We start from the raw sequence: 14,285 nt of genomic DNA, 5'->3' as shown, positions 1-14,285 counted from the left end.
GAAAACTCTTCAAGAGATGGGAATACCAGACCACCTGACCTGCCTCCTGAAAAATCTGTATGCAGGTCAAGAAGCAACAGTTAGAACTAGATATGGAACAACAGACTGGTTCCAAATAGGAAAAGGAGTACATCAAGGTTGTATATTGTCATGCTGCTTATTTAACTTATATGCAGAGTACATCATGTGAAATGCTAGGCTGGATGAAGCACAAGCTGGAATCAAGATTTCCAGGACAAGTATCAATAACCTCAGATACACAGATGACACCACCCTGATGGCAGAAAGTGAAGAAGAACTAAAGAGCCTCTTGATGAAAGTGAAAGAGGAGAGTGAAAAGTTGACTTAAAACTCAACATTCAGAAAACTAAGATCATGGCATCCGGTCCCATCACTTCATGGCAAGTAGATGGGGAAACAGTGGAAACAGTGTCAGACTTTATTTTTTTGGGCTCCAAAATCACTGCAGATGGTGACTGAAGCCATGAAATTAAAAGACACTTGCTCTTTGGAAGGAAAGTTATGCCAACCTAGACAGCATATTAAAAAGCAGAGACATTACTTTGCCAACAAAGGTCCACGTAGTCAAAGCTATGGTTTTTCCAGTAGTCATGTATGGATGTGAGAATTGGACTATAAAGAAAGCTGAGCACCGAAGAACTAATGCTTTTAAACTGTGGTGCTGCAGAAGACTCTTGAGAGTCCCTTGGACTGCAAGGAGATCCAACCAGTCCATCCTAAGGGAAATCATTCCTGAATATTCATTGGAAGGACTGATGCTGAAGCTGAAACTCCAATACTTTGGCCACCTGATGGGAAGAACTGACTCATTTGAAAAGACCCTGATGCTGGGAAAGATTGAAGGCAGGAGGAGAAGGGGAGGACACAGGATGAGATGGTTGGATGGCATCACCGACGTAAGGGACATGAGTTTGAGTAAACTCCGGGAGTTAGTGATGGACAGGGAGGCCTGGAGTCCATGGGGCTGTAAAGAGTCGGACATGACTGAGCAACTGAACTGAACTGAACTGAATGAATCAGAAGGCAAAGTTCTTATCACAGCCTAAGAGACTTTGTCTCACTCCCACTGGCCTTTCAGACTGTCTCTTCTGTGACCTTCCTCATGCTCCCTGGTCACGTCAGCCTTCTTTCAGCCCCTATGCTCACCACATTTCCTCAGTTCCTATAACCTCCATACATCCAGTTCCACCTACCAAGAAAGCTCTTTCTGCATCTTCTTCTTAAAAACTGTTACATTTGTAATTTTAATTTTTGTTGTTGTTGTCATTGTAGTTATTCTGTGTCTCCACTATTAAAATGGAAGCTCAGTGAGGTCAGGGTCTGTCTTTGTTCATCACCATAGCTCCTGCCCTCCACACTGTGCTAGTACAATGACCGGTACAACAAATATTCAACTATTACATTCAACTGCCTTCTGTATGTCTCAGTCTTAACACATCCCAAACTAAAATGCTTCTTATCCCCCAAAATACCGCTCTACTGGCAGAGTTGCCATGTTGCAGAATTCAAGGAACGATGGCCACAGAGTGTCCAAGGTGGCAAGAATACACAGAAGAACTGTACAGAAAAATCTTCATGACCAAGATAATCACGATGGTGTGATCACTCACCTCGAGTCAGACATCCTGGAATGTGAAGTCAAGTGGGCCTTAGAGAGCTTCACTATGAACAAAACTAGTGGGGGTGATGAAATTCCAGTTGAGCTATTTCAAATCCTGAAAGGGGATGATGGCCTGCCTTATTACCAGCTGTGCTCCTGACATTGGACTCTTCATATGGATAGTGTGCTCTGAAGTTGAGTGTTATTCTTCTTGACTTCAATTGATGGTAACTGTATTCTTTCATCAGGCCAAAAATGTTAGAAGTGTCTTTGATTCCTCTCTCACTCTCACACCTCACGGTAACTTTACCAGAAGATTGCATTGGCTCTACCTTCAAATTCTATCAGCTCTTTTCACATTCCCGACCACTCCCAGCCCAGCCTCAACCACTATCATTACTGCAAGAGACCTCTTTGGTCTCCTTGCTGCTGCTTTTGTCCATGATCGTCTACTCGCAACTGAGGAGCTAAGAACCCTTTAAAACATAAACTAGAAATTTTCCTGGTGGTCCAGTGGCTCAGATTCTGTGCTTGCAGTGCAGGGAGCCAGGTTCAATCCCTCATCAGGGAACTAGATCCTGCATGCTGCAAGTAAATATCCCATATGCCACAACTAAGACCTGGTGCAACCAAGTAAATATTAATTTTTTTAATTAAATAAGTTAAAAAAAAAAAACCAGACCATGTCATTTCTCTGTTCAAAGCCCCATAATAGCTCCTTATTTCTCCTCAGAATAAAAGCCAAAGTCTACAATGAACCTTAAGGTCCCACAGGCTTCCCCGATAGTTATGTAACTACACCTCTTACTTCGCTCAGGTCTGTTCAAATGTTACCTTCTTAAAATGAGGCTTGCTTTGACCATTCTATTTAACTTGCCACTCTCCAAACCCATTTACAGTGCCATTTTTTTATATTTGCTCTCTTGTCACCATCTAATGGGGTCACAAAGAGTCGGACACGACTGAGCAACTGAACTTTTATTTATGATCATCATCATTTTTGGTCTGTCCTCCTTCTGTTAGAATATAAGCTCTACAAGAACAAACCTGTTCTTATTAATTAAAACCTTGTGCATCTAAAGGAATGTCGGGGATACTGGAGGCTCAATACTGAATGAATAACTGCAGTGTCTGCTAAGGAAGAGAGATTAGTAAATATTAGCATAGGAATAAGTGTGACATACAAAGTGATACAAGCTTTTCTCTCCATGACTCATATTTCTTTGTTAATATTCATATATGTGGAACTGTGCAGCAGGGTAAAAACTGCACAAGATTTGCAGTCAAGGTTTGAGTGATTCCTGGCCTCTCACCACTTCCTACCTGTATAACTACACAAGATTCTCTTATTGGAATAAAACACTCGCCGTGTGACCTCACGGGGTTTGTTGGGAAGATAAAATAAATGTGAATAGTTTTGCAAGCTATCCTAACAGTTTAGGAAAGCAATATTCAAAACTTTCAGTAACATCAATTGCCATCACACTGTTAACCTCCAGAGAGTTCTGTGCCGTCTGTACTGCCGGTTCGATTTTGACCTTTACTTTCTCCCAGTGCTGACACTGAGAAACTTCTGAGCTCCCTTACCCTGTTCAGGTTAGTTACCCTCGCTCTTCCTTTCCATTTTAGGAAGATGGACAGCAGGTGTTGAGTTCCCTGCTCCACGACCTCTGCTGACTCAGGCTGCTTCTTCCTGTCCCTAGGGAGGACAAGAGAGGCGCAGTACAACACATGGGTGGCTCCTGGCATAGCGTTAGCTGAGGTGGAGAGGATGGTGTCTTTTCTGAAGGGACAAAGATTAAGGCTCTTCTTCCACAGGGTGGAACCCCGCGCAAACAGTTCTGGAGACCTGGTTTCCCATTGCCCTGCAGCCCTCCAACTGAGAGATCTGAGGCAAGTCCCTTCAATCTTAACCGGAAAAGGACATCATCATAGTTATCACAGTGCCCTTTGACTTTGCAAGAGTTATTGGAGGGTCAGAAGTAGGAGGAGGCCCGGGGACACTGAGTTTTATTGAAGCTCTGGGTTTATTTAAGAGTGAAAGAAAGAAAAAAGTGCCAAAACAGGTTTCAGAAATTGTCATTTTTTTTAATGTGTTTAAGTCCAAAATCACTTTCATCAGATGGAAAACACCATGCAACTTGTGCTCTATAAAAATATACTAATTCACAGTACAAGGAATGTGTCTTAAGAGACGTAAATTTAAGTTCTATAATAAAAACTTTTAATCATGTCGGTTTGTAACTAGATATTCGCTTATTTAGAGTTACCATCGGAAGTTTGTAGGTGAAGCCCTCTTGATTCTCCTGAGAACCGGGTTGGTCCTGTTTAAGAAAAGGCTCAGGATAATACAAATTAATGTTAGTGTTCTTTCCTAACCCTATGTTTAATCAATGGCACATCCTTGGTTTTGAATTATTTAAATGTATTATTATTTAACCATGTAAGTATTTGTCATTTCCGATTAAACTGGAGATGCCTCAGGAAAAAGACCTAAATACAAGAAAAATCAGCGAATGCAATTTCCTTTGGCCTACGTGAGTCCTTTTGTGTCTCAAAAGCTTACAAACTGTTTGAAGAGACACTGGACCATAGAATAACTCTGACTGCCCAGGACATCTGGCAACCATATGATATTCTTGAACTTCGACTAAAGAAAGAAAATATAAATTTGTGGAAGTAAAGCTCTGCTTCCTAAAACATTATAAATCAACTATATGCCAATAAAGTTAAAATTAAAAAAAAAAAAAAAAACACGCTGCTTCAACTCACGTATTCTTGGTGACTAAAAAACTAAATTATCAAAACAAAAACCTCCCACCAGAAACCTAAATCATCTGGAAAGCATGAAAAATTCCGGCAAACTATGTTCAACAATTCACCATCACTAAAACTTGAGGCTCATTTTGTTTCATTTATTCTAAATCATTTACTCTTCTCACTGAGAAACGAGTCCAAGGCGCCCAGAACAGATGTGAGCAGCAATAGACCGACTGTTGGGGGTTTTCACATTTGCAGGTGGCTGGCAGAAGAGAGAGAAATATTACTTTAAAGGAACACTTGCGAGGTGCTTAAGAAGCAGCTCCTCGTTAGTATAGTGGTTAGTATCCCCGCCTGTCACGCGGGAGACCGGGGTTCAATTCCCCGACGGGGAGGTTGGTAATTCTTTTTTACTAACCACCACAAATATTTCCCATAGTTCAACTGCCCGACACAGCTAACAAATACAACATGCTGTTATCTTCTGTAAGTGCGTCTTTTCAAAATGATAACTTTAAAGCTCACCGTGAAGTAAAAGCCAACACTGAAGGTAAACGCTTTATACTGTTTTCAGAAGGATTAAGAAGTAAATGTTTGGAGAACGCCCGCTGCTTGCTTCCAGCAACAAGCCAACACTGGCTGGCAAACGCCTGCGCAGTAGTGCCCCGCCAAATTCCAAATGGAGGTCACGAAGTCGGCCTACGGAAACAGGAGAGGGTAGGGAGAGAGGGCCGAGGCTCCGCCCTTAAACAGGCGGGTTGGAACGGAAACCGCTTACAGAAAAAGGGGAAGGACCAGTTTCCTTTGACCTCGGAGACTCGACTAAACGAGAAACTCCATTCTCCCGCGTCTGTTAATCTCATCCTAGCCTAGGTAGAGGGCTAGCTATGAGGAAAATCTTGCAGCTAAAGGAATCAGTCTCCGATGGAGAAGCAAGGAAAGAATGGAAGGAAAGGCAAGGCGCTCCCGGAAGAGACGCCATTTTACCGGAGTCCTAAGAAACTGCGCGAACCACAGCCCAGCAGGACCTCGTGGCGCAACGGTAGCGCGTCTGACTCCAGATCAGAAGGCTGCGTGTTCGAATCACGTCGGGGTCATGGCCTTTTACTTTTAGGCCTTCTGGTTTCTATGAACTAGATGTATTCAAGCTAGATGTGTTCCCGCCATTTTCTGGAAGTGCCTTTCATTGCAGGATTAAATCTTCTTGTTCAAATGTTATCCCAGTAATCCTTAGTCTGCAAGAAGACAAAGATTACCTTAGTCTGCCAAAAGACAAGGATCACCTTAAAGGTGGTGGTTTTGGTCATTTTTTTTCACTGTTGAGCCTTGTGAATTCTCTGTCATTGAACATTCATAATGCATAGTTATGTGGCTGTTACTGTTGTGCATTAGAGAGCATATTAGCTGATGGTGGTCCGTAACAGGGAACGTACAGTACATAAACCGTACGAGCTGTTTTTCCAAAAACAATTTTAGACCTGTTTCCCTTTGGAAAGCAAGTTCAACAAGGTACAATTTCTAACTCTGTGTAATAGTTGACATCAACATGTGCACGCTGTACAGTCTTACAGGTGAAACGGTGGCACACTAAATAATGACTAACCGAAGACCCTGAACCTGGTGAATGACTCCAGATCCCTGTCTTCACTATCTTATATTAAAGGTTGAAACAAACTATTGAAAAAACTGCCTAAAAGCCGTTGGCCCTAAGTGATACCAATGCATCTTTTATCTTTTCATCAACTAATGCAAGTAGTAATAAATTAGGTACCACTTTCAACTATTAGTCTCATAGCAGGAAGCAAAGCTTACTCATTCACCTTTGTAAGTTCTAGGACTCTTGGTACTGAATAGTGCCTTAGAGGCATGTGTCAAATATTTGTTGTACAAAAAGTGAATGGCAAGACTATGAGAAATTATTAGTTTGGGGGGTTTTTTATTGGGTATATTCCATGCAAGTCCCTGAGTTTTCTTGCTCAATATTTTGAATATGGCAAATACTAATTTCTTACATTTCAGCCTATTCTAGCATTGGACATCATGTTTTTGTGTAGTTCTTTGCTTTCCTTTTTGGTTGGATTGCGATTAGATCATACATTTCAACAGATGTTTATGGACCACTGATACTGCAATGAACACTGAGGAAAAGATTACACCCAGTAAAAGTGTTTTTTTGAGCAGCAGACAAAAAGATACCTTAAGTAACCAAACACCATAATATATTAGCGTGAGTAGCAAAAACAGAGTGGTGTGAGGGTGCTAAAATATGGACATTAGGTAGTTCAGAAAGTCTTCATAAAGGAAGATCTTGAAAAATAATGAAAGCTTCTATGTGACTTTAAGGCATTCCATCCAGTGGACATATGTGGATGCCTTCTATGAGTCAAGCACTGTCACTTAATAACCCTAGGATCTGACGTCTTCCAACTATAAAAGCTGAGGTTTATATGTATTAGCTTCCTAGGGCTGCCACAGCAAAATACCGCAGACTGGGTAGCTTTTAAACAACAGAAATTTATTTTCTGACAGTTCTGAAGGCTGGAAGTCCAAGATCAAAGTGACAGTACAGCTAGTTTCTTCTGAAGCCTGTCCTTCACTCATAGATGACCACTCTCTTGCTAGGTCTTCACATGGGCTTTCCTGCATACGTATACATCCTTAGTATCTCTGTATGTGTCCAAGTTTCCTCTTTCAGGACACCAATCAGATCAAATTAGGGCCCATTCGTGGCTTCATTTAACTGAATCACCTCTTAAAAGGCCTTACCTTGGAAATACAGCCACATTTTGAAGTACCAAGGGATTAGGGCTTCAATATATGAATGAAATCAGGGAACACAATTCAGCCCATAACGGAAGTAATGGTCATTTTCACCCCTGGCAACTTTGCATATGCAGCATAGTGAAGTCGCTCAGTCTTGTCTGACTCTTTGCGACCCTGTAGACTGTAGCCCACCAGGCTCCTCCATCCGTGGGATTCTCCAGGCAAGAATACTGGAGTGGGTTGCCATTTCAAGACACTTAATCTTAGCTGGGACTAAGGATGGTATCTCATTTGTACAAAATCATACTCTTGTGAGGCAGACAGAGCAGTTTGTATTACCTTGTAAATCATTTTATTTGGCAGTCCCAGCAAACTAATACAACTTCTTTGGAGAACTACTATTAATAGTTATTCATTATTGCTGGAGAGGAAAAGAGAAGTAAAGCTGTAAAGGTAAACAGGAGTCAGCTCACCCAGGACCTTTTGTGCCATTCTAACTAATTTAGATTTTATTCTGCAAGCAATGAAGAGCTATTATTTAAGAATGTGACAAGGTCAGCTATGGCTTTACAAAGAACGTGAAAAATAGCCTAGAACTGCTGTTGCTGGACCAGCATCCTGGAAACAAGTTAAAAACGTAAAATTTCAGGCCCCACTCCAGACTCACAGACTCAGAAAACTCTGGGTGGGCCTACCAACCTGAGTTTTAACCAGGCCTTCCTGGGTATTCTGATGCAAGCTAAAATAAAAGAATCACGGGCCTAAAGAGCAAGGCTGGACTGGAGGCCCCACTTACCTCAGAGTTGTTAAGAGAGTCATAAGATAAAATACACAGGGCTTCCTTGGTTGCTCAGTGGTAAAGAACCTGCCCATCAATGCCGGAGATGTAGGTTTGATCCCTCATCCAGGAATATCCTACCTGCTGAGGAGCAACTAAGCCTGTGGCCGCAACTACTGAGCCTTTTTGCCCTAGAGCCAGGAAACCGCAACTACTGAGCCCACGTGCCACAGATGCTGATGCCCACACACCCTACAACCTGTGCTCTGCCACAAAGAAGCCACCACAATGAAAAGCCTGTGCACTGCAACTACAGAGTAGCCCAACAACAAAAACCAGCACAGTCAAAAACAAAAAAATTTTTTTTAAATAAAATACATAAAAGTGTCTTCGATGTTGTCAAGTTAATATATATCATTGTTTAGTTCTTAAGTCGTGTCTGACTCTTTGGCAACCCCTTCATTAATATTTATATCATTAGTAATAGTTCTATAACTCTAAAATGGTCACTTTACAGGTTTTAGCTTCTTTCCCAAGGCTGAACATTTGTACTCTTTCACAATGGCCCATTTTACTGACTTGATGTCACTGTGAAATAACCCAAAATCGAACATGTCATTTAAACTTCTACAATCATTATATAGGAGTGATATAAGGAAAAAGGATCTGGAATACACAAATTGATATTTGAATTCTCAAATTCTGACACTCAATGGCTCTGTGATTTTGTTCTATTTCACTAACAACTTTCCAGTCTATCATGTATTCTTACAAATGGATTTATCCCCTAGTACAGAATGCTCTGAGCATTTTTCACCCATTTAATAAGATAGCTTTCACTTTTGAATTATTTTTAATCAGTTACTTAGGACTGATGTACTTGGAGGAACTGATAAAATGGAGCCTTTGGAAATGAAAGCTAAAAAACAGGTTGTGAATTCTGATAAGACAAGTGATTTTCCAATTTCCCATACTAATTCAAAGTAGTTACGCTTATAAATCATAAGTAGTTATGATTACAAAATAGAAAAGTAGTTATTATGAAATCATATGTGTTCACTGTAGAAATAGAGAAAAACATAAGAAAAATCATCTGTTCCCATCTCCTAGAAGAAACTACTATGAACATTCTGGTCTATACTCATTTAGTCCATTTAAATATACACATATCCATACACATCTCAGTTCTTCATAAAACTGAGATCTTACTCTAATATGGGTCTCTTTTTCTTTTCATATTTTATTTACAGCTGTGTTGTAAACATTCTCTCATATTCTTAGATAAATGTCATGTAGTATTTTATCATCTGCTCTGTTTCAGGTGACATCCTTAAATTCACAACCAAGTCCTATACAAAACAGGATAATGAAAAATAAAAAAGTCACCTGTATGTTAATAACATTAAGAACTCCAGAAAGGGAAATGAAGTGTTTCCAATTGTTTAAGGAAAAAAAAATTGTAAGAGTTTTCTGACAAAGTAATTGCATAATTTTAAGTCTGTGGGTTCACATAGAAATATCTTTCCATTGTTTCCCGAAGCTTTGGGTTATCAGAGCTGTAACATTAAAAAAAAAAATTTTTTTAAACCTACTACCTGTTTTGACATAAAAGATAATTTACATTTTTTTTTACATTGGATGAATGTAACACAAAAAAAATCGAGTCTCATTTTTAAATTCAGAAATTTCACAGGAGATGACTGAAAGCATCAGGTCCTTGAGGAGAAAAGGCTGAGACCCAGAGTACAATTGGTAGAATTCACTCTGATAGGACACCACTTCAATTTAAACAAGAAAGATGCAAGAGAAAATGTGTGCAGACTTGACTGTCTGAAGTTGAGGCATTCTCCACAGATGGTTTTTATGTTCTCAATTATGAGGCAAGATCATCAGCTAGCTGAAAATGGGGACAGGTTGGAGGAAGGGATGTGAATAATTTGAGGAGAGAGGTGAAAGTATGAATGGTTAATCCAGAGAGTGTCAAGTGCTCCTGTGAGGTCTGAGGTCATGAATTAAAACCAGCTGGTGTATGATTTTTTTTGCCAGCAATCTTGGGCGCAAGCAATGAGAAAGTTTGTTCCAACAAGGTTCAGTCCAAGCAAGGCTCCAAGTTCCTCCAAGCAAGAAAGAGACACTGGAGTGAGAGAGTTGAAAATGTTTGCAAAAGAGTGATTGTAAGGATTGATCAAGGAATCTAAATCAGTTGAGTTGGAATGATTAAATGATGGCAGAAGCAGGAAAAATAGACTTTTTTTTAAGTATTGGGATTAATGAATTGGAGGTCAGCAAGAATATGACAAATGAGCTGAGTAAAAAGGGGCTACTTATTGACTATTGGGATACTTGAAATTGAGATTTACTGAGTTACTGATGACAGGGTTCAGAGTCGTACCACTGGAGTGGATGGATGAGATGGAGTAGAGGAACAAGTCATTGGAGATGAAGAGGTCAAAGACCTAAGAGGCTCAGTGTTGGTGTTACACGGGTCATGTTGAATTCACAGAATGCAGACAAAACCTAGTGCAAGAAGCAATGGTCTAATTTCTGAGGGAGAGTGCCCAAGGGGTTGATAAATTTTAGCTGTAAAGATGATAAAGGGATCAGATGATATGAACTTCAAATGTTTTTGAAGGAGGAAAGAGAAATAGTGTGTAACAAGTAATTAGGAACAAAGGGGCCACACTCTGTAGCCCAACCTCTTGGCCTTAAGGTACACAGAGTATGAGAAAAATAAATAACCTATTGATAGCACCCTACTTCAGAGCTCTACAGCAGAGTTAAAAGCAAAATTACCTTAGTCACTAAAAACAGTAGTGCTGGGGATATACCTGGATGCATCTAGGCTAATTCCAAGTCTGAATTTGATAACTCACGGCTTTGGGGATGATGTAGAAAGGCAGTCTGACACCTTATGACATCAACCATATTTCCTGAGAAATGTAGAATCTGCAAATAACCTCCTGTTGATAGTACCCAGTGATAAGAAAAGGAGAGATAATTAATGAAAGGGAATGAAAACTATGTTTCGCTCAGAGAACATTGATTTCAGGCACCTAGAATGCAGTTCTTTCTGAATTATCTTTAATGTTGGCTTATAGGGTATAGATGGAGAAGGAAATGGCAACCCACTCCAGTATTCTTGCCTGGAGAATTTCATGGCCAGAGGAGCCTGGTGGTCCACAGTCCATGGGGTTGCAAGGAGTCGGACACGACTGAGTGACTAACACAACATAGGGTAAAGTATTGTCTATTTAAAAGAGCTTTCAGGTTTGATGCATGAGACAGGGTGCTCAGGGCTGGTACACTGGGATGACCCTGGGGGATGGGATGGAGGGAGGTGGAAAGGGGGTTCTGGATGGAGAACATATGTGCACCTGTGGCTGATTCATGTCAATGTTTGGCAAAAACCACTATAATATTGTCAAGTAATTAGCCTCCAATTAAAATAGATAATTTTTTTTAAAAAAAGAACTTTCAGAAGACATATAGATGGCCAACATACACATGAGAAAGTGTTCAGTATCATCTAATCACTGGGGCTTCTCAGGTGGCTCAGTGGTAAAGCATCCTCCTGCCAATGCAGGAGCCAAAAGAGATGCAGGTTCGGTCCCTGAGTCGGGAAAATACCCTGGACTAGGAAATGGGAACCCACTCCAGTATTCTTACCTGGAAAATTTCATGGACAGAGGAGCCTGGTGGGCTGCAGTCCATGGGGTCACAAAAGAGTCGGTTGCAGCTGAGCACATACACATCACTAATCATTAGAGAAATACAAATCAAAACCACAGTGAGATAACACCTCACACCTATCAAAATGGCTGTTATCAAAAAGAAAAGTATTGGTGAGGACGTGATTAAAGGGAATCCTCGTGCACTATTGATAGGAATGTAAATAGATGCAGCCACCACGGAAACAGTATGCAGGTTCCACAAAAAATTAAAAATAGAACTACCATATGATCTAGCAATTCCACTACCTGAAAATAATGAAAAAAAAATGCACCCCTATGTTTATTGCAGCATCATTCACAACACTGAAGATATGTAAGCAAACCAAGTGTTCATCCAGAGATGAATGGATAAAGAAAATGTGATATAAATTGATATAGACACAAATTCACACACAAACACACACACTCTCTCTCACAGGAATACTTAACCATAAAAAAGAATGAAATCTTGCCATTTATAGCAACATGGACGGACCTGGGAGGTATTATGCCAAGTGAAATGTTAGACAAAAACAAATACCATATATTTCACTTTTATGTGGAATCTGAAAAACAAAACAAAGGAATAAACAAAACAGAAACAGACTCTCAGATACAGAGAACTGGTGGTTGCCAGAGGAGAAGGCAATTAAGAGGTACAAACTCCCAACTATAAGATAAATCATGGGGGATGTAATGTGCACGTAAGTTAATAGTAAAAAATATTTTACCAACTTTGTACAGTGATCATTTCATAATGTATAAAAATATAGAATCATATGTTGTACACTTGAAATTAATAATATTGTATAGTAATCAAAAAATTAAATAAGACAACTTTCAGGTTCAACGGGTAATTTTTTTTCTTTTTTGGCTTGTGGTAAAAGGTAGGATTAAACTGCATGGAAATTTTCTAGTACAAAGGCCCTATGGAAAAAAAGCAGAGTAGCATCCTGATAGCTCTCCCATATGGCTCTGTGATTCCATCATTGTATTTGCATACAATTTAGGTAGGTTTTTATTTTCATGTGTCAGTCAGTGATGCCGCCTCCTCTGAGAAAACACGTCAGGATCCACTAGCTACCAGAACCTGGAGACCTTTCTATAATCTACCCTCCTCAGATCAAATCTAGCCCTGGTAACTCTGACCCTTTCAGAGCAGCAAAACCTACCTTTTAAAAACTGTAAGTACAGTCAGGCCAAGAGCCAAACCCTACAACTAGTAAGGTATAGACTTAACAGGATAATTTGCTAATTTGAGTAGGGTAGAATAAACCCATTAGTTGTGGCCTTGCAGAGATTATGCTCAGGACTTTTGCTCTGCACATTTTAACGTTAAGACTCTACGAAAAGAAATAACTGTGGGAGGGCACACCGCAGACTGTGGTCATCCCACACTCGCTGACTACGTTTGTGGGGTTACCAGTCACTGCAAAATCATGATCGTTTGCCTGTCAGCTCAGTTCACCCTCTGAGAATAAAACACTCCTTTCTGTACTCGGCGATGACCATGGTGGTAGGGGTTGAGGTAACTTTTACACTGCGACCTAAAAATCTTCGAAACAACTTGCTAATTAAAGTACAATTTTGAATTTGCATTCCTGATCTTAATATTGCTCAAATATATGTAAATGTTAATAATTAGTAAAATTGTCTCTAGGTTAGAAATAATGTCTCCATTTCAACAAAATAAAATGGCTTGATTCATAGGAAACATTTTTGGTGAAGGTTCTTTAAATTTACAAGAACCATGCAGAAATCAGATAAACTTTCTTTTTAAAGGAGCTTATAAAGCATAGTCTGGAGGTCAGAATTTGGGAAATGATTAAGACAACCTAATTCTAAGGTCACCTTTCTTTTCTTGAAACATATATAAATTGGTAAGGTATACATGTATTTGTTATCAATGGTATTTGTTTTCAAGAAGACATTTTTATCTTAAATTTCTGAGACTCCACCAGGTTTTAACTTGGATCCTTAATATGGCTCTGATTAGTGTTTCCGGCCTAATTAAAATCACTAGGCTTCCCCTAAGATTAAAATCTAGAATGCACCTATCTATCTCAGTAATCTTAAATTGCCTATTAAGGCATTTCTAAATCATTTCATTTCGCTGCATTATTAAACATTTAGGTTTAAGTTATGGTTTAAGATACTCACGGGTGGAGGGATCCAACCCATAGATGGCTCTCAACAAAAATGCAGTTGAGCCCAAAGAGCTAAATGAAATTCTTTAGGAATGCCCCAACCTTCTTTAGGGTAAGTGGAAGTGTAGTATTTGGCAATACAATTTTGTCACAAATTCAACGGCAGGTTAAAGTGCCCTGTAGTCAAGGTCTGGTTTTTCCTAAATTTCAGGAACAAAAGAAGCGTTCGCAAGCAGGCAGGGATTGAACTCCCGCTCTCCCCCCTAGTAAATCAAATCGAGGAAGACGAGCGTCCACGAGCACGCCTCGCTTCTTTTCTTTCCCTTCAGGGCTAGCGTTTGGGGAGGAAAGGCTGCGGCTATTCTTCGTTGAACCAAGGTCCCGGGATTGAGCCAGGCCCAGCCCCCAGGTCCTCGCAGCTGCCCTGAAATTCGGCCCGTTAGCGGCGACTGACCCCGGAGAGAAAAACAGCTTCTCCAGCAGGGGGAGGGAGAGGAAACGGCGCA

General features: G+C 40.2%; 2 non-coding genes across 2 annotated transcripts; both read left to right on the top strand.

Moving 5' to 3' along the window:
- Positions 1-4,704: 4,704 nt before the first annotated feature.
- TRNAD-GUC lies at positions 4,705-4,776 on the top strand. Its single transcript has one exon. It is a non-coding gene; the product is annotated as a tRNA-Asp (tRNA).
- A 630-nt stretch (positions 4,777-5,406) lies between these two features.
- Positions 5,407-5,478, top strand: TRNAW-CCA. The gene has a single exon. It is a non-coding gene; the product is annotated as a tRNA-Trp (tRNA).
- The last annotated feature ends 8,807 nt before the right edge of the window (positions 5,479-14,285 follow it).

The sequence above is a fragment of the Bubalus bubalis genome, chromosome 4 (assembly GCF_019923935.1).
Source record: "Bubalus bubalis isolate 160015118507 breed Murrah chromosome 4, NDDB_SH_1, whole genome shotgun sequence".
Lineage (NCBI taxonomy): Eukaryota > Metazoa > Chordata > Mammalia > Artiodactyla > Bovidae > Bubalus > Bubalus bubalis.
Note: the sequence above shows the minus strand (reverse complement) of the source record. Positions and strands in the feature narration are given on the sequence as shown.